The sequence below is a fragment of the Nomascus leucogenys genome, unplaced genomic scaffold (assembly GCF_006542625.1).
Source record: "Nomascus leucogenys isolate Asia unplaced genomic scaffold, Asia_NLE_v1 001636F_29349_qpd_obj, whole genome shotgun sequence".
Classification (NCBI taxonomy): Eukaryota; Metazoa; Chordata; class Mammalia; order Primates; family Hylobatidae; genus Nomascus; species Nomascus leucogenys.
Genome location: NW_022097261.1, coordinates 2,229 through 28,376, shown reverse-complemented (window position 1 = coordinate 28,376; position 26,148 = coordinate 2,229). Strand labels below are relative to the sequence as shown.

The following is a 26,148-nucleotide window of genomic DNA, read 5'->3' as shown; positions in this document are numbered from 1 at the left end:
ACGCTGTAATCCCAGCTACTCGGAAGGCTGAGGCAGGAGAATTGCTTGAACCTGGGTGGCGGAGGTTGTGGTGAGCCGAGATCGCGCCATGCACTCCAGCCTGGGCAGCAAGAGTGAAACTCTGTCTCAAAAAAAAAAAAAAAAAAAGAAAAGAAAATGTACCCTCCATCCTCACCACTGCTTTCTCTGAAATAGGCAAATGTTCCCTGGGCAAAAGTGGCCAAAAACTGTACCTAGGACTTGCATTCTTTTCCAGTTTTAGCCCAGAAATTCCTCACTATCACATCAGCTCCTTAATACCTTCAGTCGGGAGACTGAGGCAGGGAGAGCTTGCTTGAACCGGGAGGTGGAGGTTGTGGTGAGCCGAGATCGCGCCATTGCCCTCCAGCCTGGGCAACAAGAGCGAAACTCCATCTTCAAAAAAATATACATATTTAATATCAAATTTAAAAACATTTTCAAATTAAAATAGTGAAAAGATTGTTAATACTAATATTAAAAATATTGACACTAAGATAAAAACAATTTCATGTTGACATTTAAATCTTAAGATTATTAAATTTTATCGTAAGTATTAAACTTTAAAAACTCCTTTATAGTGGCTTCATTAGTAGTGTGATCTGAATATTCAGTGTGCCTGTATAAGAAGTGTTAGTGCCAACATCTGAATTTATAAATGTTCCCTTTATGTTACTGTACATCATAACTGGGGACAGATTAAATGCTTTTTTTAGTAGTGGTTTGAGTATTCTCAAGCAATGGAAGTAAGACAGCAATGAGAATTTGTTAATGTCCTTGTTGTGCGTTTGTTTCAATAGACTTGAAGGGATCTGTTAAGAAGTCAATGATGTTAATTTGCTTTTTGATAAAACTGAAAAGATGACATTTATTTATTTATTTTTAGGTTGGGCCCATGAAGTGTGTGCCCTGTATATTCCAGAGGTACAATTTGCCAATGCTTCCACAACGGAACCAATTGTTTTACAGTCTATTCCCCGTGATCATTGTAATAAGGTACAGTGGATATTATTTATTACTGTTTGAATATCACTGCTGGGAAGTAGAAAGGAAGTTTTTGTGTTTTTAAATTATAGGTCTCCCCAACCTGGCTAATATGGTGAAACCCCCGTCTCTACTAAAAACAAAAATTAGCTGGGTGGTGGCAGGCGCCTGTAGTCCCAGCTACTCGGAGCTGAGGCAGGAGAATGGCGTGAACCATCGCACCCACTGCACTCCAGCCTGGGGCAACAGACGAGACTCTGTTTCAAAAAAAAAAAAAAAAATTACAGGTCTCCATCAAATTCAGGGAGATGTTGGGAAAAAAATTACTATGCCAAACTACAGTTATTAAAATGTTTATTAATATGTTACTAAGGTCACAGGAGTACAAAGCAAGCAAAACTGTGTTACCTTTCATAATAACCTAGGTATTTAGTATTCTACGATTTACAGGATATTGTTAATCCTTACAGATTGGCCTTTTATGAATTACTCACCTCTTTTGCTTTTTCAGGTATCAAAGAGTCTGTTAAATTTGAATTAATTATTATTTTGCATAAATATTCATTACAATGTATCATACCTTCTTTTTTGAAAAGCAGTCCTATATTAGAATGTTACTTGTCCCCCCCAAAGTTATTGTACCCCAAGATACGGTTTTATTGTTGGCCTTAAAAAAAAAACAAGTTTGCTTTTTTCCTGTATATTTTTCTTCATTTAGTATGTTATTGTTTTATTCTCCTCTGCGTTTTAGGTTTCACCATTACCCAATGTGCTTTAAATACAATTTTACCACTTAATTGAAGGTACACATTCCAACTGTGGAAGAAATTGCAGCCAGCTTTAAGATTTTAAATGTTTTTGTGCAAAAAAAACTTTTTATTATGTAATTAATATTTATTTTTATTTTATTTTACTTTTATTTTTATTTTTTTTGAGACAGAGTCTCACTCTGTCACCCAGGCCGGAATGCAGTGGCACGATCTCGGCTCACAGCAACTTCTGCCTCCTGGGTTCAAGCAATTCTCCTGCTTTAGCCTCCTGAGTAGCTGGGATTACAGGTGCCCACTATCACGCCCGACTAATTTTTCTATTTTTTAGTAGAGATGGGGTTTCTTCTGTGTATTTTTGCTTATGGTATATACTTACAAAAAAGTTGAATCATTTTGCTTGTATTTTTTGTTTGCTTTTGAAAATTACACAGCATCTTTTGTGTGTCAATAAATTGTGTTTCCGCTGTATTTTTAATAGATACTTAGTCTGTAATACAGAATATCATGAGATTCAATAAACTGTAAATTAAGCAACCCTTTGTGGTTGAAGGGCCTAGTTTGGTGTCTGGCATGTAGTATACACTGCTAGCATCTGTTTAAAACTGTGTGAACATTTTGGAAGCTTCAAGAAATGCATTGTGTGAAATTGTGCTCTAGAACTTACACTGCATTAGCTGTATGTGAGATTGCTCATAACCCTATATTATGTTAGGTACACCGTGTTACCCTGAAAAAATTTTGCCATTCTTTCTAGTTAAAAAAATATTAAAATGTTTGAATGAGTTTCTTTGAGTACTGGTAAGGTTGGTTATTTTAAAGTTTTTTTTTTGAAGATTATTCATGTATGTTAATTGACCTTCCATATCTGTTTATTTTAATATTATAATTTTTTTTACAAAGTGTTTTATATTAGAGATCATATTCTTTTGTCTTGTATATTTGCCGTGTGTGTTTTTTCCCATAGTTTAACGTTTGGTGTTTAATTTTATTACGTCTTCATAGTTTTTGTTATTGGGATTCTAGCAGGTTAATTTTTTCTAATGCAGAATTTACATTTTTGAGGTAATTTACGCAAATACTCTTTATTGTTTCTGCCTTTGATGCTGTGCAAAGAAAATCTTTATATTAATGCACATTTTTTTTAGTGCTTTGGAAGTTCTTTTTTTTTTTTGAGACGGAGTTTGCTCTGTCACCCAGGCTGGAGTGCAGTGGCGCAATCTCGGCTCACTGCAAGCTCCGCCTCCCGGGTTCACACCATTCTCTGCCTCAGCTCTCCGAGTAGCTGGACTACAGACGCCCGCCACCCGCGCCCGGCTGATTTTTTGTATTTTTAGTAGAACGGGGTTTCACCGGGTCTCGATCTCCTGACCTCGTGATCCGCCTGCCTCGGCCTCCCAAAGTGCTGGGATTACAAGCGTGAGCCACCGCGCCTGGCCTGGAAGTTCATTTTTAAAAACCTTGTTTTTCTTTTTAATTTTAAAGCATTAAAACTTACAAACAGGTTTCAGGAATAGTACAAAAGAACTCTTTCTTCCCTAAATCATTTGAGAGTAACTTACTGATATAATATGCTGTCACCCCTGAATACTTCAGAATTTCCATAAAGAAGGATATTCTCCTGGGAATATATAATATACCATCAAAATAAGGAAATTAACAGCGATGCATTATTATTGTCTGATCTTTGGAACCCATTATGTTTTTGTAGACATATTCTTTATAGCAAAAGGATCACAAACTGCATTTTAACTCTTTTGGTCTTTTTATTATTTTTGTTTTTATTTTTGTACAGAGCCTCACTCTGTCACCCAGGCTGGAGTGCATGGTGCAATCTTGGCTCACTGCAGCCTCCACCTCCTGGGTTCAACTGATTCTCGTGCCTCAGCCTCCCGAGTAGCTGGGATTACAGGTGTGCACCACCACGTCCAGCTAATTTTTTTGTGCTTTTGGTAAAGACAGGCTCTTGCCATGTTGGCCCAGCTGGTCTCGAACTCCTGGCCTCAAGTGATCTGCCTGCCTCAGCCTCCCAAACTGTTGGCATTACAGGTCTGAGCCACCATGCCCAGTCCTCTTTAGTCTTTTTAAATCTCAAATAGTGGCTGGGCCGGTGGCTCACGCCTGTAATCTCAGCACTTTGGGAGGCCGAGGTGGGCAGATCACAAGGTCAGGAGATCAAGACCATCCTGGCTAACACGGTGAAACCCCATCTCTACTAAAAAATACAAAAAATTAGCAGGGCATGGTGGCAGGCGCCTGTAGTCCCAGCTACTCGGGAGGCTGAGGCAGGAGAATGGCTGACCCGGGAGGCGGAGCTTCCAGTGAGCCGAGATTGTGCCACTGCACTCCAGCCTGGGAGACAGAGCGAGACTCCATCTCAAAAAAAAAAAAAAAAAAATAAAAAATCTCAATAGTAACTCAGTCTTTCCCTGAGTTTCATAACTTTGATACTTCTGAATATTACAGGCCAGTTATTTTGTAGAATGACCCCCTATTTGGATTTGCCTGATGTTTCATCATGATTAATACAGTTATGTTTTTAGCAGGAGTATCACATATGTGATTCTGTGTTTTTTGTTGCATCCCATCAGGTGGTACATGATTCCAGTTTTTCCTTGACCACTTGATTAAGGTGTGTCTGTCAGGTTTCTCCACTGTGAGGTTAAACATTTTTCTCTTTATAGTCAGTATGGATTTTGTGGGGGAAGTACTTCCATATAAACATCTTGTTCCTTGCGCTTTTCCTCACTAATTTTAGCATTCATTGATGTTTCTTGACCTAATTTATGACTAGGATTGATGGCAAGTAGTGATTTTCTAATTTCACCTTTTCTTTCACATTCATCAGTTGACATTCCACTGTAAGGTGAAGCTTTCTTTACTCCCTGATTATTTGTATTAGTATGGACTTATGCTATTTTATTTTAATGGGTCATATTCCACTAATGTCATTTATTTTGATGTTCATACTGTCTCAGGTTTGCCTGGTGGGACCTCTTTAAGCCGGCTTCTGTGTCTTTTGACCTATCATTTCAGAGAAGCATTTCTCTACTCTGATGCAACAGTATAATCTAGGCTCATCTTATATTATTCCTGCTGTAGTTCTGAAATCACCATTTCTCTGAGGAGCCTTGATTCCTTTTAGGTGAGAAAATATTTAGAAGCCAAAGTGGGTGCTAGGTGTGGGTTATTGCTACTCTCAGTCAGCATGGCTAGGAAATTGTGTGTGTGTGTGTATTCCTACAGAGATACATATTTCTATTAATTCACATCTTATATTGTTTTTATATCTATGTAGAAAACTGTGGGCCAGGTGCGATGGCTCACACCTGTAATCCTAGCACTTTGGGAGGCCGAGGCCAGTGGGATGACTTGAGGTCCGGAGTTCGAAACCAGCCTGGCTAATGAAACCCTGTCTCTACTAAAAATACAAAAATTAGCCGGGCATAGTGGGGCACGCCGGTAATCCCAGCTGCTTGGGAGGCTGAGGCATGAGAGAATCACTTGAGCCCTGGAGGCAGAGAGGGTGCAGTGAGCCAATATCACACCACTTCACTCCAGCCTGAATGACGGAGTGAGATTCTGTCTCAAAAAAAAAAAAAAAAATTGGCTGGGCCCAGTGGCTCACGCCTCTAGTCCCAGCATGTTGGGAGGCCGAGGCAGGTGGATCATGAGGTCAGGAGTTCAAGACCAGCCTGGCCAAGATGGCGAACCCCGTCTCTACTAAAAAATACAAAAATTAGTCGGGTATGGTAGCGGGCACCTGTAATCCCAGCTACTCAGGAGGCTGAGGCAGGAGAATTGCTTGAACTCGGGAGGCAGAGGTTGCTGTGAGCCAAGATTGCGCCACTGCACCTCAGCCTGGGCACAGAGCAAGACTCGTCTCTCTTCTCTCTTCTCTCTCTTCTCTCTCTCCTCTATATATATATATATATTAGCTGGGCATGGTGGTGGATGCCTGTAATCCCAGCTACTCGGGAGGCTGAGACAGGAGAATCGCTTGAACCTGGGAGTCGGAGGTTGCAGTGAACTGAGATTGTGCCACTGCACTCCAGCCCGGGTGACAGAATGAGACTCTGTCTCAAAAAAAAAGAGAACAAACTGTGAGGTCACAATACTTTTGATTCATTATGTGAATACATGTACACACTCACATCTCTATTACTGTATCTATCTCTATATATTGAACTCCATATGCTCATAGTAACTTCTCCAAATCCAACCCAACAAAACAGGGTTCATTTTAATTTTCCCCCATATTTATGATTCTCAGACAGAAACCTTACTCTCACTATTTTTAATAGTTTACTTATTTGATCAATCTCTCCTGTTTTGACTACCTTCTGTTGCTGCTCCACCTAAGGCCGATGCTATTCTAACCCATTCAGGGTTGCTGCTACTTTCCTGCATGCCAGTCCTTTTCACTCCTCTTGGGATTTGATATTCAGCTTCAGTTCACTGCTTCCACTTTTGTTGATCTTTTCACCTTGCTCTGAGATTGTCCCCACTCCTATCCCCAACCCCTTCGGGGAGCCAACCTTACTCAGGCTCTTATACTAGTATTGGACTGCCCTCTCCTCCCCAGCATGGATAATTACTATGCTTGAACTCACCTCATGGCTTTTTTTTTCTTTTTTTGAGACAGGGTCTCATTTTATCACCCAGGCTGAAGTGCAGTGGTGCAGTTTTGGCTCACTGCAGCCTCGACCTCTTGGGCTCAAGCAGTCCTTCCACTTTAGCCCTCTAAGTAGATGGGACTACAAGGCGCACCCATCCCACCCAGCTAAGTTTTCTGTATTTTTTGTAGAGTTGAGGTTTCATCATGTTGCTCAGGCTGGTCTTGAACTCCTGAGCTCAAGTGAACTGCCTGCTCTGGCCTCCCAAAGTGCTAGGATTACAGGCATGAGCCACCATGCCTAGCCCCATCTCATGGCTTTAAGACTAAAGTGTTGAAGGAGAAAAGTAACGAGGGTGGACCAAAGAAGGAATTATTTAGATATAAATATTTTATTAGCCTAGAATTAATTTTAGAATATGGTAAGATTCGTGCCCAACTTTCCCCGCCACCTGGTTAGTCAACTTTTTCAACACTATTGCTGAATAATCTATGTTTTCCATTGTGATTTGAAATATTGTTTGAATCATTACTAAATTCTTGAATACGTGAGTATGTTTCTGGACTTTTTATGTGTTCCATTGGTGTGTCTATTTTTATCCTGGTGCCACACTATTTTAAATTATGATGGCTTTATATACATTTTAGTATATGGTAAGACACATATTGTCATGTATTTTTCTAGATGAACATTAGGACTAATAAGAGCACAGTTTAGACTATATTAGAGTTACAGTGAAATACTGTTTTAGGGATGAATGTATTTTTACAATGTTGAATCCTTCCTTCCAGAAGCATGGTGTATCTGTTTATCAAGTTTACTTTTTTCTTCTTTCTATTTCTTTCCTTTTATAGCTTTTTCTTTTTTTTTTTTTTTTTTTTTTTTTTTTTTTTGAGACAGAGTCTCGCTCTGTCGCCCAGGCTGGAGTGCAGTGGCGCGATCTCAGCTCACTGCAAGCTCCACCTCCGGGTTCACGCCATTCTCCTGCCTCAGCCTCTCCGAGTAGCTCGGACTACAGGCGCCCGCCACCACGCCCGGCTAATATTTTTTTTGTATTTTTAGTAGAGACGGGGTTTCACTGTGGTCTCAATCTCCTGACCTCGTGATCCGCCTGCCTCGGCCTCCCAAAGTGCTGGGATTACAAGCATGAGCCACCGCCCCGGCCAAAATATTATTTCTTTATTTCAGTAGGTTTTTGGGGAACAGGTGGTGCTTGGTTACATGACTAAGTTCTTTAGTGATTTCTGAGATTTCAGTGTACCCATCACCCAAGCAGTGTACACTGTGCCCAGTGTGTAGTCTTCTATCTCTCACCCCATTCCCATCCTTTCCCCCAAGTCCCCAAAGTTCATTGTATATCATTCTGATCCCTTTGTGTCCTCATAGCTTAACTTCTTTTTATTTATTTGTTTGTTTGGTTGGTTGGTTTTTTTTTTTTTTCTTTTTTTTTGAGACAGAGTCTTGCTCTGTCACCCAGCTGGAGTGCAGTGGTTCACTCTTGGCTCACTGCAACCTCTACCTCCTGGGTTTAAGCAATTCTCGTGCCTCGGCCTCCCAAGTAGCTGGGATTACAGGCATGCATCACCACTCCCGGCTAGTTTTTTGTATTTTTAGTAGAGACAGGTTTTTGCCACATTGATCAGGCTGGGCTTGAACTCCTGGCCTCAAGTGATCTGCCAGCCTTGGCTGCCTCCCAAAGTTCTGGGATTACAGGTGTGAACCAGTGCACCTGGTCTATTAATTTTTTATAGAGACAGGATCTCCCTATGTTGCCCAGGGTGGTCTCTAACTCTTGGTCTCAAGGAATCTCCTATCTCAGCCTCTCAAAGTGCCGGGATTACAGTCGTGAGCCAGCATCCCTGGCCAGTGGCCAGTTTTTATACAATTTAAATCATTGTATCCTATTTTTATATTTTTGACTGCTAATATTTTCTTCTGTAACATGTGTTAACTCATCATTTCACTGACATGTTTTGTTAAAATACCTTTTAATAAGTTCTCAGAAAAGTGAAGATTGTGGCAACAAAGGGATTTGTGAACTTTTTTGGGGTAGAAGCTTGTATTCTTCAGAGTCAAGGAAGCATTCATTTTAGAAAGCTACAGTTTCCATAGAGAGTAGTTAGCAGATGATGAGTATATCATATGTGTTGTGTGTGTGTGTGTGTGTATATATATATACACAAATATATAACAAAAACAATATATATATATACACAACATATATATATATACAACATATATATATACAAATTATATATATATTTTTAATAGTCCTCTTTATTGGATAGCCCTGAAGTAAAGAGTGTTTATAAGTATAGGAAGGATGATCATAGGCCAAAGAAACAAACAAAAACATCAAAAAACATGATGTCATCTAATTGTAAGATTAAACCTAATGGAAGTCTTAGAAATTGCTAACCTGTCTCCCCCTTATTTTTTTCCAAAAGTAATAGTAGTGGATAGCAATTGAGTTTTTATATTTAGCGTCTGTGTAAAAGATTTTTTTTGAGCCTTGCTCTGTGGCCCAGGCTGGAGTGCAGTGGCTCGATCTTGGCTCACTGCAATCTCCCCCTCCCAGGTTCAAGCGCTTCTCCTGCCTCAACCTCCCAAGTAGCTGGGACTACAGGCCAGGATGGTCTTGATCTCCTGACCTCGTGATCCACCCACCTTGGCCTCCCAAAGTGTTCGGATTACGGGCGTGAGCCACCGCGCCTGGCCAGGACTTTTTTTTTTTTTTTTTTTTTTTGAGATGGAGTCTCATTCTGTTACCCAGGCTGGAGTGTGGTGCTGAGATCTCGGCTTACTGCAACCTCTGCCTCCCAGGTTCAAGCGATTCTCCTGCCTCAGCCCCCCGAGTAGCTGGGATTACAGGCATCCACTACCACACCCAGCTAATTTTTTTTTTTTTTAAGGCAGATTCTCACTCCATCACTCAGGTTGGAGTGCAGTGGTGTGATCTTGGCCCAGTGCACCCTCTCTGCCTCCCAGGTTTAAGCGATTCTCGTCATGCCTCAGCCTCCTGAGTAGCTGGGATTATAGGCGGGACCACCATGCCCGGCTAATTTTTGTATTTTTAGTAGAGATGGGGTTTTGCCATGTTGGCCAGGCTGGGCTCGAGCTCCTGACCTCAAGTGATCCAGCGGCCTTAGTCTCCCAAAATGCTGGGATTACAGGTGTAAGCCACTGTGCCTGGCCAAGTAAAAGATATTTTTGAAAGCACTAAATATTCTTTATGGGTTTAGGACTCCCAAAAATGAGGTTTCAGGTAAATAGGGAAGCTAAACATTTCATCTGTGTGCCCATTCATCTTGTCCTCATTTCTGGCATGTCTTCTTACATGTACCAGGTCTGTATGGTGGATAGACGTGCATCAATCGGTGATTGTTAAACGATAATACATGCAAGGATTTTCGAGGTACAGTGAATGTCCACCTAACCTTTAAACAGGACTGAGGAAAGAGGGAGGAGGTATCTTAGAAAAGGTCGCAGTTTTTCCTAAGAGTAAGAAACCTCCAGGTGCTGGCTGTGAAGAGAGGAGAAAGGAAGGAGCATGTGAGTGGCTGTTAATTTTACAGATTGAAGGAGCAAAAGCTTTGACGTGGGAAATAACAAGGAGAGTGGTGAGCAGGGGGAGGGATCTGGGATGGTGGCAGGGAGAAGGGTAGTATTGTTAGGACCCTGAATGTGCGAGGCAGAATGCTGAGAGGGACTGTCAAGGGTCAGATATTCAAGCACCTCATGCATCATGTTAAGGAGCCTAAAGTTTATCCCTATTGAAGGGTTTTTATGTTCCGAAAGGATATGCTTAGGTCTGTCATTCTAATGGATCTGGGGAAGGAGGATTGGGAGATGGAAGATAGAAGAGACAAGAGACCTAGAATCTATTTAGACTCTGACAGTGTCCCAGACACTGGAATGAGGATCTGAAGTAGTAGGAACAACGGGACAGAGACATTCAGTAATATGTAAGAGCTTCAGCTGACCAGCCTGGTATCAGTTTAATGTGACAGAGAAGAGGGAGGAAGAAATATCAGAATGGGATTTCCATTTCAAGAATATAAGTACTAGGCGCATCACCACCACCTGAGATAGAACACACACACACACACACACACACACACACACACCACACACACACACACAGTGAGTTAATTGAAACATTTCTTTGAATGAAGAGATAGACACTAAGTTTTAAATTCCTGGCTTATGTTCATGGAACATATTACCCTGTTTGTAAAACAAATCTTGTGTCTACAAATTGTTCACTGGCATATATTAATAAGATGATAATAAGGCCCCCAGATATTCACATTTGTACAAAGCATTGAATATATTTGCATTTGTCTATATCTAATAAATGTTTATTTTTGCTTGGCACTTTATACTAGTTACTTAGATGAGTGCTTAAATTAATTTTTCTTTTCTGGAGAATTGAATCATTTTGGAAAGCTAAATCTTGCAGTTCTATCGGTAAAAAAATTCTTTTGCTCTTTTGATGCATCAGCTGATTCTCATTTTGAATTTCCTATTTGACTTCTCTCTGTTGGCTTTGTGTGCTCTCTCTCTCCAGCCCCCTCTCCCCAACCCTAGTTACACATTCTCTCACACTTGGTATTCTCTTTTTCTCAAGAATAGTAAACTATTATTCATTATATTTGCTTCTTGTGGTCTCTCCTCCCCTTCTCCTCCCCTCTTCTTTTTTTCCAACATGGTCTCACTGTTCCCCAGGCTGGAGTGCAGTGGTGCAATTACAGCTCACTGTAGCTTCGACCTCCCAGCCTCAAGTGATCCTCAGCCTCTTGAGTAGCTGGGACTACAGGCATTCACCATCATGTCTGGCTACTTTTGTTTTTATTTTTTGTAGAGATGGGATCTCACTATGTTGCCTAGGCTGGTCTTGAACTCCTGGATTCAGACAACCCCCCTGCCCTGGCCTCCCAAAGTGTTGGAATTACAAGCGTGAGCCGCCACGCCTGGCCTCTTTGTGTCTTTTGTGCTTGTCAACTTTATATATTATTTGCTTTCTTGATCCCAACAATTCCAAGACTCAAAGGCCTGTTTATCTGATAAGGACTGTGGAAGAATGGCACTACAATATCCCTCAGTGTTATTTCTTTTCTCTTAGCTACCAAAGGCAGCAAACATTCCAGTCTAAACTTTTGGAAATGGGAGTGTACAGTAGCTAACTTAAAATTGTTCATGAGATTAAAATCTATAATCTCACTGACCAACATTGCCTATCTCAGTGCTTTTCTTTTTGTAATATTTATTTATTTACAGACAGTCTTAGTCCATCACCCCAGGGTGGACTGCAGTGGACAATTATGGCTCACGATAGCCTCAAACTCCTGGCCTCAATCAATCAGTCCTCCCACCTCAGCCTCCCAAGTAGCTAGGAGTACAGGTGCCACCACCACACCCATTTTTTTTTTTTAAATATTGGTAGAATTGGTAGAGAGACAGCATCTTGCTATATAGCCCAGGCTGGTTGTGAACTCCTGGCCTCAAGTTATCCTTCCACCTCAGCCTCCCAAAATGCTGGGATTACACTCAACCACTATGCCTGGCCCTATCTCAGTATTTTTTTTTTAATGTTCATTTGGCTTCTGGAGTACCCTAGAAGATAGGTATTTATATAATATAATCTGATAAGAAATTGATTAGGAGATTTTACAAAAACTGATACTTAAGGGGAGGTTACGTTGCTGGGCAACATGGTATCAAAATAAGACAGGTCAAATTTGAGAAATCTCTGATTCTACAGGTTACCCTACAGGTAACTGACTCAATGTCTCAGTCCTAAATTTCCAGGAGAGGAATTCTGATGTAAGCACCTGGATTTAGAAGCTGTTTTCACCTAGACAGACATGAGTACCTAGGCACCATTCCATTATTAGAAATTGAGTATAGATGCTAATTTCTAGAAAAGAGAGCTGGGTTGTCCAGGTAAGCAAGAAGTTGCAGTTTTGATCAGGCTGCTGCTGCTGGTAATTTTTTTCCAGCTACAAAGTTCCAGGATACACAGTTTGCGTCTTTCTCCCCTATCCCCGGCTGGCCCCCTCATTATAGGTCAAATTTATTTTTTTTGAAAGTTGATAGCATTGATGTATCCTGGAATTGTGACCATTTAAATTCCCAGATAACACACCATGTGATCATCTTTTTATAGGGTTATGTCAAGAACCTTTTGTATGTACTGCCTCTTCCCCACAGTGATGAACAAACAAAGGAATGCATGTGAGTTGCAAAAGTCTGATTGAAGTAGACTCCTAGATTAACGTGTCTTATGTGACACTAGGAGCATATAGATCATTTTCAAGGGCATATAAGTAACTGTGATGATTAATGTTTACAAATTGGTTTTAATTTTTTGAAGCTGTTGTTGTGCCATGAAATCCATTGTTTTTCTTCACATAAACATTTAAATGGAGTTTTTTCCTTTATCTAAACTCTTAACCAAAAAATTTTTTTCTTTTGTTTTGAGATGGAGTCTCACTCTGTTGCCCAGGCTGGAGTGCAGTGGTGCGATCTTGGCTCACTGCAACTTCCTCCTCCCGAGTTCAAGCCATTCTCCTCTCTCAGCCTCCTGAGTAGCTGGGATTATAGGTGTCCACCACCACGCTCAGCTGATTTTTTTTTTTTGTATTTTTGGTAGAGGCGGGGTTTCACTGTGTTGGCCAGGCTGGTCTCAAATTCCTGATATCAGGTGATTTGCCTACCTTGGCCTCTGAAAGTGCTGAGATTACAGGTGCGAGCCTCTGTGCTGGCCTTGATTGATTTCTTTTATGCCTGATATAAAGAACAGCTTTGGGGCCTATTTCCAATTTTATTCAACTGTTTTCTAATTTGTTTGCTTCTGCTTTTAAAGCTTTAATACTTACTCTACTTACTGTGACATTATTTTGTTTATTAAGAATTTATTTCTGGGCCGGGCGCAGTGGCTCACGCCTGTAATCCCAGCATTTTGAGAGGCCGAGATGGGTGGATCACGAGGTCAGGAGATCGAGACCATCCTGGCTAACACGGTGAAACTCTGTCTCTACTAAAAATACAAAAAAATTAGCCGGGCATAGTGGCAGGCGCCTATAGTCCCAGCTACTCAGGAGGCTGAGGCAGGAGAATGGCATGAACCCAGGAGGCAGAGCTTGCAGTGAGCCGAGATCGCACTACTGCACTCCAGCCTGGGCCACAAAGTGAGACTCTGTCTCAAAAAAAAAAAAAAAAAAGAATTTATTTCTGAAATTGTTAAATATATAAAACAGTAAGCAATAATATAACAAACACCCCGCATACATTCATCACCCGATGCTAAAACATGAACAGCTCATAGCCAGTTTTTCATACACCCCCTGTAGTAGTTTCCTAGGGCTGCTGTAACAAAATATCACAAACTTGGTGGCTTAAAGCAGCAGAAATTTCTTCTCACAATTAAGGAGACTACAAGTCTGAAATCTAGATATCAGCTGGGTTGGATCCTTCTGAGAACCCTTAAGGGAAATCTGTTCCATGCCTCCTAGCTTCTGGTGATGGGTGTCAATGATTGACAGGTTTTTTTTTTTTAATTGCCCTAACCTCAGCTTCTATTTTCACATTCCATTCTTCCTTTGTCTCTGTCTCCATATGGCCATCTTCTTATTAGGAGATCAGTCATATTGGCTTAGGGGCCTGCCCTACTCCATCACGTGACCTCATCCTAATTACATTTGCAATGATCCTTTTTCCAAATAAGGTTACTCTCTAAGATACTGGGGGTTAAGGACTTCACATGCATTTCTTGGGGACCACAATTCAACCCATAGCAGTCTGCCTTCTGGTCTCCCCAAAATTTATGTTCTTTCCACATAGAAAATAGATGTGCTGTATCCCAGTATCCCCCAAAAGTGTTAATCCATTTTGATGTAAACTCTATAAGTCTCACATCTTACCTGAATAGAATAAACTCAGAAAGTCCCAAATCTCATCTTCTGAATCATCTGAATTGGCAATGGGTTAAGACATTGGTTAATCCTGAAGCAAAATTTCTATCTCTGCTGGGCATGGTGGCTCACGCCTGTAATCTCAGCACTTCAGGAGGCTGAGGCGGGCAGCTTACCTGAGGTCAGGAGTTGAAGACCAGCCTGGCTAACACAGTAAAACTCTGTCTCTACTAAAAATACAAAAATTAGCCAGGTGTGGTGGCATACGCCTGTAGTCCCAGCTACTCAGGAGGCTGAGGCAGGAGAGTTGCTTGAACCTGGGAGGCAGAGGTTGCAGTGAGCTGAGGTTGCGCCATTGCACTCCAGCCTGGGTGGCAAGAGCGAGACTCTCTCTTCAAAAACAAACAAACAAGCAAAAGCTTCTATTTCTAAACCTGTGATACATAGAAAACAAGTTATCTGTTTCTGAGATGCACTGGTGGGACAGGCAGAGAAGCATTCCCATTCCAAAAGAGATAAATTGGAAGAAAAAAAGGGGCTTAAAGCAGGTTTGTAAGTCTGCAAGACAAATTCCATTCAGTTCTGAGACTTGAAAATAGTTCTCTGTGGCTTGATATTCTGTTCTCTAGGCCCATTGGCATGGCCTTACCCCTTGGTCCTGGGTTGGCAGCCTGCCCTTTTTTTTTTTCTTATGACTACTTAGTTCCTGTTTTGTTTTCTACCTTTTTAATCTTAAGTACAGATGCTTCTTGAGTTATGATGAGCTTACATTCTGATAAGGCAGGAGGATTATTTGAGCCCAGGATTTTGAGGCTTTAGTGCATGATTATCACACCTGTGAACAGCCACTTCACTGCAGCCTAGGCAATATAGTGAGACCCCATCTCTTTAAAAAAAGAAAAGAAAGAAATATACTTTATTTATCTAACATCTTGGCTTAGCCTAGCCTACCTTAAACATGCTCAGAACACTTACATTAGCCTACAATTGGGAAAAAATCATCTGGCTACATGGTTCACTGGTCAAGCAAGCATTGATTGTTTAGTCTCTGATGGCATGGCTGACTGGGAGTTGTGGCTTGCTGCCACTGCCCAGCATCACAAGAGAATATTGTACTAATGTGTATCAGGTTTGCATCATGGTGGTAAAGTTAAGAAACTGTAAGTATAATGATTTTAAGTTGGATACCACCTATAGATACTTTCTAGTATACCATTTTCATTTCTTTTATTTTTCATTTTTATTTTATTTTATTTTTTTCAGATAGGGTCTTGCTCTGTCACCCTGTCTGGAGTGCAGTGGCACTGTCACGGTCAATCCAACACCAACCTCCCAGGTTCAAGTGATCCTCCCCGCTCAGCCTCGCAAGCAGCAGGGACTACTGCCACATTGTCGGTGGAAATTCAGCCCGTGATATTTCACGTGAGTTCTTTTCTATTTTCCCTAAATGTCAACCAGTCTGAGAAATAAAGGGAAACAGTACAAAAGAGAGAAATTTTAAAGGTGGGTGTCCAGGGGAGACATCACATGTCGGCAGGTTCCATGATGCCCCCTAAGCCGCAAAACCAGCAAGTTTTTATTAGTGATTTTCAAAAGGGGAGGGAGTGTACGAATAGGGTGTGGGTCACAGAGATCACATGCTTCACAAGGTAATACAATATCACAAGGCAAATGGAGGCAGGGTAGGGAGAAATTAAAATTGCTAATGAAGTTTCGGGCACCCGTTGTCATTGATAACATCTTATCAGGAGACAGGGTTTGAGAGCAGACAACCAGTCTGACCAAAATTTATAAGGCGGGAATTTCCTCGTCCTAATAAGCCTGGGAGCGCTATAGGAGACCAGGGCTTATTTCATCCCTTATCACAACCATAAAAGACAAACGTTCCCAAAGCGGCCATTTCAGAGACCCCCCCCCTTAGGAACGCATTCTCTTTCTCAGGGATGTTCCTTCCTGAGAAAAAGAATTCAGCAATATTTCTCCTATTTGCTTTTGAAAGAAGAGAAGTATGGCTCTCTTCCGCCTGGCCCACAGGCCGCCAGACTTTGAGGTTATCTCCTTTCTTCCCTGAACATCACTGTTATCCTGTTCTTTTTTCAAGGTGCCCAGATTTCATGCTGTTCAAACACACATGCTTTACCAACAATTTGTGCAGTTAACACAACCATCACAGGATCCTGAGGCGACATTCATCCTCAGCTTACAAAGATGACAGGATTAAGAGATTAAAGACAAGACAGGCATAGGAAATCACAAGAGTATTGATTGGGGAAGTGATAAATGTCCATTAAATCTTCACAATTTATGTTCAGAGATTGCAGTAAAGACAGGCATAAGAAATTATAAAAGTATTAATTTGGGGAACTAATAAATGTCCATGAAATCTTCACAATTTATGTTCTTCTGCCATGGCTTCAGCCGGTCCCTCCGTTCGGGGTCCCTGACTTCCCGCAACAACATGCCATCATGCCTAAGTTTTTTCTTGTTTGTAGTGATGGGCTATGTTGCCCAGGCTGGGCTCAAGCTATCCTCCTGCTTCAGTCTCCCAAAGTGCTGGGAAGTACAGGTGTTTGGCTCACTGGCCTGGCCTTCTTTATGATTTTTAAAACGATTTTTCTTGGGTTATTTTCTTAGTGGTTGTTGTAGGGCTTACTATCTTTATCTTAACTTGCTAGACTGTACTTAATTTTAGTAAGATGTATAAGCATATCTGCTTTTTTTTCTTAAGCATATCTCATTTTATTGGGCTCCTATTTATTGTACTTCACAGGAATTGCATGTTTTTTTTCTTTTTTACCAAATTGAAGGTTTGTGGCAACCCTGGAGTAAGCAAGTCTATCAGTTTCATTTTTCCAACAGCATGTACTGACTTAGTGACTCTTTGTCCCTTTTTAAAATTCTCATAATATTTCACACATTTTCATTATTACATCTGTTATAGTTACGTGTGATCAGTGACCTTTGATGTTACTATGAGGTGAAGTTAATAAATGTTGTATGTGTTCTGACTGCTGTACCAGTTGGCTGTTCCCTCATCTCTCTCTACTCTCCTCAGGCCTCCCTATTCCTTAAGACACAGCAATGTTGAATGTAAGCCAATTAGTAACACATATTACTTTGAAAATAAATAAATGGGTAATAGTAATTAAACAGAAAATGAGAAACAAAGTGATAATCACAAAATGTATAATTGGTGCCAACAATCCAATTAACTAAAGATGTTAAGAATATAAAGAGTTTCCTACAGATCAATTTTGACAATGCACATAGTCACCTAGGAGCTCTGATGAAGATATACAAGAAAATGTTCTTTTCATGCCTGCTAACACAACATCCATCCTGCAGTCTGGATCCAGGAGTCAATTTGATGTAAAAGTCTTATTATTTAAGAAATACATTTTGAAAGGCTATGGCTGCTATATAGAGGGTGATTCCTCTGATGGATCTGGGCAAAGTACATTGAAAACTTTCTGGAAAGAATTCACCATTCTAGGTACCATTAAGAATATTTGTGTTTTATGGGAGGAGGTCAAAATATCAACATGAACGGGATTTTGAAAAGAAGTTGATTCTGTCCTTCATGGATGACTGAGAGATTCAAGACTTTGATGGAGGCTGCAGATGTGGTGGCCAATAGCAAGAGAGCTAGAGTTAGAAGTGGAGCCTGACGATGTGACTGAATTGCTGCAATCTCATGGTCAAACTTGAAAGAATATCTTCTCATAGATGAACAAAGAAAGTGCTTTCCTGAAATGGAATCTGTTTCCTGTGAAGATGGTGTAAACATTGTTGAAATGACAACAAAGGATGTAGAATATGCCCTATACTTAGTTGATAAAGTGGCAGCAAGGTTTGAGAGAATTGGCCCCAATTTTGAAGAAAGTTTTACTGTAGGTGAAATGCTGTCAAACGGCAGCACATGCTACAGAGCAATGTTTTATGAAAGGAAGAGTCAATTGATACAGCCAACTTCATTGTTACTTTAAAAAATGGCTGGATGTGGTAGTTCACACCTTTAATCACAACCTTTTCAAAGACAGTAGGATTGCTTGAAGCCAGGAATTTGAGACCACCCAGGGCAACAAAGCAAGACCTTGTCTGTACTAAAAAAAAAAGAAAAAAAAAAAAGAGTGAAGTGAAAGTGCCACAACCACCACCTCAGTGAGTCAGAAGCCATCAACACTGAGGCAGGACTTTTTACCAGCAAAAAGATAAAGACTTGCAGAAAGCAGTTTTCTCCTGTAAAGCTCCATTGCCCTCTTCCCCCTTTTGCTGTTATTATAATAAACATTATATATGAGATCACTCCACTACACTCTAGCCTGGGCAACAGAGTGAGACTCCTGTCTCAAACAAAAAACAAAAAACCAGGCCAGGTGCCTGTAATCCCAGCACTTTGGGAGGCCGAGGCAGGCAGATTACCTGAGGTTGGGAATTGGAGACCAGCCTGACCAGCACGGAGAAACCTCGTCTCTACTAAAAGTACAAAATTAGCGGGGTGTGCTGGGGCATGCCTGTAATCCCAGCTACTTGGGACGCTGAGGCAGGAGAATTGCTTGAACCCGGGAGGCAGAGGTTGTGGTGAGCCGAGATCGCACCATTGCCCTCCAGCCTGGGCGACAAGAGCAAAAACTCTGTCTCGAAAAAAAAAAAAAGAATATATATTAATATTGGTAGTGAATGTTGGTATACATTTAGTCAAAGAAATCCATCTGTAGGAAACTCTTTATATTTTTAACATCTTTAGTTAATTGGATTGTTGGCACCAATTATACATTTTGTGATTATCACTTTCTCATTTTCTGTTTAATTACATTACCCATTTATTTATTTTCATTTTTATTTACTGAGAAATATTAAAACTGAAGTAGGGCTGTTTTGTAACTCACTTAAAAACCTTCAGAAAAATATATTTAAATACAACTTTGGGAATTCTTTAGATTTGCTCACTACTTGCTGTCACACAGGATCATGGTGTTAGTACCATCTGATTGGCTGTTACATATCTGTATCCATGTTCCTTTGAAGGGTCAGTATGTCTGATGTCCCGAGTGTCTATTTCTCATTTTTTGTAATGGTAGATATGCATACACTGAAGGTTTAAGGCTTCTTTATTTTGCTTTTAGTTTCTAATTTTTAAATTATCTTTCCCTTGTGAATGGGGCTATTTCTTTTTAAAATAAATACTACAAGGGGCCCCTGTCTTTTGAAATGAGCAGCTTAGGCCTCTAATATTCTGGTTCTTGTATATGAATTACCTAAGAGCGTGTGTCTGTATATCCTTTGATGCCAAATGCTTTGATTTATTTTAATGACTAACAAAAATTTTGAGATTATAAAATTGAAAATTTTTGTCAGGCATGGTGGCTCACACCTGTAATCCCAGCACTTTGGGAGGCTGAGGCAGGCGGATCACAAGGTCAGGAGATCGAGACCATCCTGGCTAACACAGTGAAACCCCGTCTCTACTAAAAATACAAAAAATTAGCCAGGTGTGGTGGCGTGTGGCTGTAGTCCCAGCTGCTGGGGAGGCTGAGGCAAGAGAATGGTGTGAACCTGGGAGGCGGAGCTTGCAGTGAGTTGAGATCACACCACTGCACTCCAGCCTGGGCAACAGGGTGAGATTCTGTCTAAAAAAAAAAAAAAAAAAAATTGAAAATTTTTCTTCCTAGGTGTAATAAGCATATAGTAATGTTCATTTTTAAATGAGAGATGATATATATAAAATTTTAAAAAAGGACTTTGAAGATTGTGCAAATAGGATTTTCTTATTGCTAATTATAGACATGATGTTATCCCATTTGATAGTTGGGAAAAAATGTCTGTTTAATAATTTAATAAGATTGTATAATCTTTACATTTGCATGGAATTTGAACTTTTTTATAGTCATTTTTATCCAGTCTACACCAGTTAGATGTGGTACCACCAACTTTTAAGCACCTCAAATAACTCTCACCTTCATACTTAATTATGCAATGGTACAAGTGTTTTAAACAGAAATGTGTGATGCTGTTTAGTAATGCTTTGAAAAATGCATGAGTCTAATACTGACATTTCCTTTAATTTTTAATTTTTTTTCTTTATTTGCTCTATCAAATATAATGTGCAGGAATTTTTTCTTATTGAACTGCAGAGATAAATTTTTAGAAAACTGTATACCTTGGCCAGGCGCAGTGGCTCACGCCTGTAATCCCAGCACTTTGGGAGGCCGAGGCGGGCAGATCACGAGGTCAGGAGATCGAGACCACGGTGAAACCCCATCTCTACTAAAAATACAAAAAATTAGCCGGGCGAGGTGGCGGGCGCCTGTAGTCCCAGCTACTCGGGAGGCTGAGGCAGGAGAATGGCGTGAACCCCGGGGGGCAGAGCCTGCAGTGAGCCGAGATCGTGCCACTGCACTCCAGCCTGGGTGACAGCGAGACTCCGTCTCAAAAAAAAAAAAAAAAAAAGAAAAAGAAAACTGTATACCTTAATACTGATGGTATAAGATTAAAAGTCTTCTTGCTTTTCCTAGTGGCATAAAGTAACATTTCAAATATTTACCTTTCTATTCTTCAGTGGTGCAATCATGGCTCACTGCTTCCTGGAACTCATGGGCTCCAGCAGTCCTCCTGCCTCAGCCTCCTGACTAGGTCAGACTAGGCACACGCCACCATGCCTGGCTAATTTCTTTGACTTTTCTCTAGAGACAGGGTTTACCTGTTTCCCAGGCTGGTCTCAGACTTCTAGACTCAAGTGAACCTGAACCTCCTGCCTCAGCCTCTCAAATTGCTGGGATTAACAGGTGTGAGCCACCACACCCAGCATGAATTTCTTATGTGCCACGGTACTGCAAAATGTCATTATTAGGGGCAGCTGGATGGAAGGTGTAGGAGGACACCAGAGTGCCTTTTCAATATTTCTGTGTATCTAAAATCATTTCAACAGGAAACATTTATTTTAAAACATGAAGGGTGATTCTGGCGAGGGCTCAGAAGAGGAGAGCTGGACAGAACGTTGGTAGCATATGGAGTGGATCGGGCATGGTGTCTCATGCCTGGAATCTTAGCACTTTGGGAGGCCGAGATGGGAGGATTGCTTGAGGATGAGAGTTCAAGACCAACCTGGCCAATATAGGGAGACCCAGTCTCTTAAAAAAATAAAAATATGGAAGGGAAAAGTCATTCAGATGAAGTCTCAGATGGCAATGAAGAACATGTTATTGGAAACTGGAGGAAAGGTGACGCTTGTCGTAAAGTGACAAAGAACTTGGCCGCATTGTGCTCCTAGTGTTTTCTGGAAGGCAGAACTTGCTGGTGATGAACCTGAAATTTGGCAGAAGAAATATCTAAGCAAAGTATTGAAGGAGCAGCTTCATTCTCTTGAATATTTCTAGGAAAATGAAAGAAAAGAGGAATGATTTAGAGACAGAGCTTATAATCAAAAGGGAAGCAGAACTTAAAAATTTGGGAAATTTGTATCCGTCTCAGCCTGCCCATCTTGAACAGATAAGAAAGTGTGTTTGGGAGAGAACATGAGGGTGTGGGTCAGGAGGCCTGCATGGATCAGGGCTGTGCTCTTCACCAGGACAACGGAAGAGCGACCCTGAAGGCACTGTGTAGGTCGCTCAGGCTGCAGTCTCATCACAGGCCCATGGTGCCAGGGCACTGATGGCAGTACGGTTTCCAAGGAAGGCCCTGGGGTGCCCTGAGGACCTTGGGGCTTGCTGCCCAGCACTCCCTGAAGTCACTGGTCCCCACGTTCTGGTGTGGCACTCCTTGACTGCTCCAAGTGTTGCTTAATGGGCTCCAGTCCAGGGAGGACATGATGTCACCACTCCAGAGGACACAGGCAGAAAACCCTTCAGCAGCATCCATGTGGTGCTACTTCTGCAGGTGTACAGATTTTGCTTTTCCCTCATAGAAATGGTGGAGTCAATGAAGAAATTAGCAGGGATGGATGTGGAGCTGACAGCTGAAGAAAGAAACCTCCTATCTGTTACATATAAGAATGTGACTGGAGCTAGAAGAGCCTCCTAGAGAATAATCAGCAGCCTTGAACAGAAAGAAGGAACAAGAGAGGAGAAAACAAGGGAAAATGATTCAAAAGTATGGCAAGTGGTGAGACTGTTGTACCACAGTCCCCCCTTATCCGCAGTTTGATTTACCAGTGGTACAGTACAATAAGATATTTTGAGAGAAAGAGACACTGTGTTCATATAACTTCTGTTAGAGCATGTTATAATTGTTGTGTTATGAATCTTTTACTCTGCCTAGTTTACAAATTAATCTTTACCATGAGTATGTATGTATAGAACAAAACACAGTATATGTAAGGTTTGGTATTATCCATGGTTTCAGCGTACCCACTGGGGAGTCTCAGAATGGATCCCTCTCAGATAAAAGGGAACTACTGTATTTTCAAGAAAAATGATGAGTGTTTTTGGTTAAATTTGTTCCATTCTTCTTTTTATTGAAAGATCAGGTTTTTTTAAATCCAATTCCATAATTTTTAATCTTTGGGTTTTATACAACATAAATTATCTGGGGGAAGGAAGTTGTTGTCACCTGAATATGTCCTAATTTTTGCCTTTTATTTTTATAGTTTTAGAAAATGTCTCTGAAAAGGGAGGCTTGTTTCTTTTGAGTGTCTGGCTTAGTTCTCAGGCTTATGTCTGTCAGTAATTTGGCCATAGTCATTGGCATTTGAGGTCACAGCCTAATGCTCACGGGATTGTATATGTAGTACACATTTTATATCTTGGTAGATTTTTATCTTTTGCTCTTGTGGATTAGGCTACAGAATATTTCAGGGCAGAGATGAATAACTTTTTCTCCTGGAAGCTGCGGTAGTGGGCAAAAAAAAGTGAGACCCTGTCCCTAAAAATAGAGTTGTAAGCTGGGGTTGATGTTACCATTACCATGAAATACGTTGGGTCAAAGAATTTCAATGACCAATAGACAAGTTTTGTGTCCCAGAGGAATGAGGAAGTGAGAAAGTTGAAAGTGCTGAAGAAAGACGTCCATGAGCTACACTGTGGGACTTGGGCTAGCTAGGAAAGGGAAGCAGGACGCAAAGAGAGCAACTGATACACTGGGAGAAGATGTGGAAAGTTCGAGTCTGGATGTCTTAAGATGAGATGAAGGAAGGGAGGGAGGAGATGTCTTGATGAGTCCCTAAGTAGAAACAAGAAGAGAAAAGGAACGAAAAGAGGAAGCCACGGCCAAGAGTGGAGCATTACGGTGTAAGACTTCTAGTATGGAGCAGCACAGTTAGCTGTATGGATAACTGCAAGTGTTGGAGTAGAAAGCAAAGAACTCTGTTGAATGGAACGTGGCCACACCATACCTTGGTGTGATCTCAGGTATTGGATAGCTTGGCTGTAGATATCAGTGAATGTGGGATAAGGACCTAGAGATCTATTGATGACAGAAACTGAGAAATGGAATGTAGAATATCGGCTTTTGAGGAGGAAGGGTTTGGAGTAACAGGAGAGCAGTCATTGAGTATGTGAGGACCTAGGAGAACATGGAAACCTTTAGTCTTCTACCGCAGTCTCTATTTGAAAAGTCATCAGGAAGATAGTTTATTCAGAAAATTGTTTTGCTTAGCTAAGATAAGAATGCTATTATGGAAGAAAGAGTGAGAGAATGTTTTACAGTGGAAAGGAGGTTCCAGGGGCATGAGAGGAACCTAGAAAGGTTCAACGGTAGTGCCATGAGTTCATAGAAAATAGGAAGCAAGCGGCCGGGCACGGTGGCTCATGTCTGTAATCCCAGCACTTTGGGAGGCCGAGGCGGGAAGATCATGGGGACAGGAGATCGAGGCCATCCTGGCTAACACAGTGAAACCCTGTCTCTACTAAAAATACCAAAAAAAAAAAAAAAAAAAAATTAGCCGGGCATGGTGGTGGCTGCCTGTAGTCCCAGCTACTCGAGAGGCTGAGGCAGGAGAATGGTGTGAACCCGGGAGGCGGAGCTTGCAGTGAGCTGAGATGGTGCCACTGCACTCCAGCCTGAGGGACAAAGCAAGACTCCATCTCAAAAAAAAAAAAAAAAAAGAAAGCTGGGTATGTGCGTTTAGAGGTGCTGTACGTTTTCAGTATTAGAAATGAATAGAGATGAGTGGCAATAGTTTCTTTGGTCCGTAGATTTTTGGTATCTTAACTTGTTTTGGATCTCTTCCACTAAAGGGATTGCCTGTTGAACGTTGTTAGGAATGTAAGTACTGAAGGCAAACTGCCTGGATTTGAATTTTGTTCTGTCCCTTGCACCCTGCCTGGCTTCAAATCCTAGCTCTGCTTATTAAGTTCTTTTTAGGTTCTGCTTTCCCAAGTAAATGGACACAATAGTTGCTACCTTGTGAAAGATTCATGTAATTGACCAGCATTTGCCAAGTAGCATCAGTGTTTAGTTTCAGTCACTGGTGATTCTGTAGTTGGATTGTGAGGCGGTGCTAGGGTGGGGGGTGGTGTGTGTCTAGCACTTAATTGCGTGCAGGAAGGAAAAGATACTTTTGATAACCGAGAGGCAGCTTTTCTCTGACTTTGTGTCAAAAGGGAAGAAGGGAGTTTGGAGAGGGAAACGAATTCTCTGTAATACTAAGCTCTCTTCCACAAAAACAGAGGTAGATAGAATGTGTAATAATTTACAGAATTTCTAGACTGAAACAGTCTGATTTTTTAAAATTTATTTTTATTTTTTCAGGTTGAGACTGAGCTAAAGTTAATCTGTGGTGACGTTCTGGATGCATTGAACAAACACCTCATTCCAGCAGCTACCACTGGCAAGTCCAAGGTTTTCTATTATGAAATGTAGGTTCTATACTAGAAAGGAAAATGTGAGATTAAAAGTTGGCCTTTTTAGAATCATGACTTTCTTCTATGTAGGTTTCCAACTTTTATTTACCAATAATTGTTTAATGTTAGAAGGATAGTTGATGTTGGAATAAAAAGATGGTCAGGCTGTTATAAAAATGCATTAGCTTTTGCTTTACTTATTTATATTGTTTTGCTTTCATGTGACCTATCTCATTCCCCTCCCCCAAACAGCCACACATTGCACAGTGCTGGCTGAATGTTTCATGTAGAAATTTTATTTTATGGTTAATACACTTGTGCCATTTCTTGGAACCACTTGCTTGTTTAATTCTAGTCTATCAAGTGATAGTTTTGTTGATATTTAGAGGCTCCTCAGTTAATTTCTGTGGGATTTTTGGTTATATCTAATAAGGAAAATAGTATGAAATGTCTAAGAAAAAAATGAAATGAAGCCAAATATTCCTGAGAGTGTTTAAAATTATTGAAGTACACTTGTTACATATATTTTTGTCACATATTTATATTATATAGAACAATTTTAGCTATTTTACTTTGAAAATCATTGTTCCTGGTTTAATTTTTTTTATTTTATTTTGCTTTAGGAAAGGGGACTACCACAGGTATCTGGCAGAATTTGCCACAGGAAATGACAAGAAGGAGGCGGCGGAGAACAGCCTAGTGGCTTACAAAGCTGCTAGTGATATTGCAGTGAGAGAACTTTCACCAACGCATCCCATTCACTTATGTCTTGCTCTCAGTTTTTCCATATTCTCCTGTGAAATTCTGAATTTCCCTGACCCTGCCTGCAGGTAAGTTGTGGGGAAGAACACAAGCTGTCAGTGTGAAAGTGAAGAAGGATAGCTATTTGAGTGTTCCGTCTTGTTTCTTGGGACTGCCTTTGTAGGCTTGGCTGCGTAGTAATTCTTACGGCTCTTATTGAAGCTGCTTTGTATTAAAACAGACCTATCTCAACCCAGTAGCGTAGCAGTCAGGATAATTATTTTGATGTGGCATATTGTTGTTGTTAGTAAACTGAAAAGAAATCTAA

At 40.8% G+C, this 26,148-nt stretch overlaps 1 pseudogene; it reads left to right on the top strand.

The window, feature by feature from the left end:
- The first annotated feature begins 22,206 nt into the window (after positions 1 to 22,206).
- On the top strand, positions 22,207 to 25,913 carry LOC115834219 (annotated as a pseudogene).
- Positions 25,914 to 26,148: the final 235 nt, after the last annotated feature.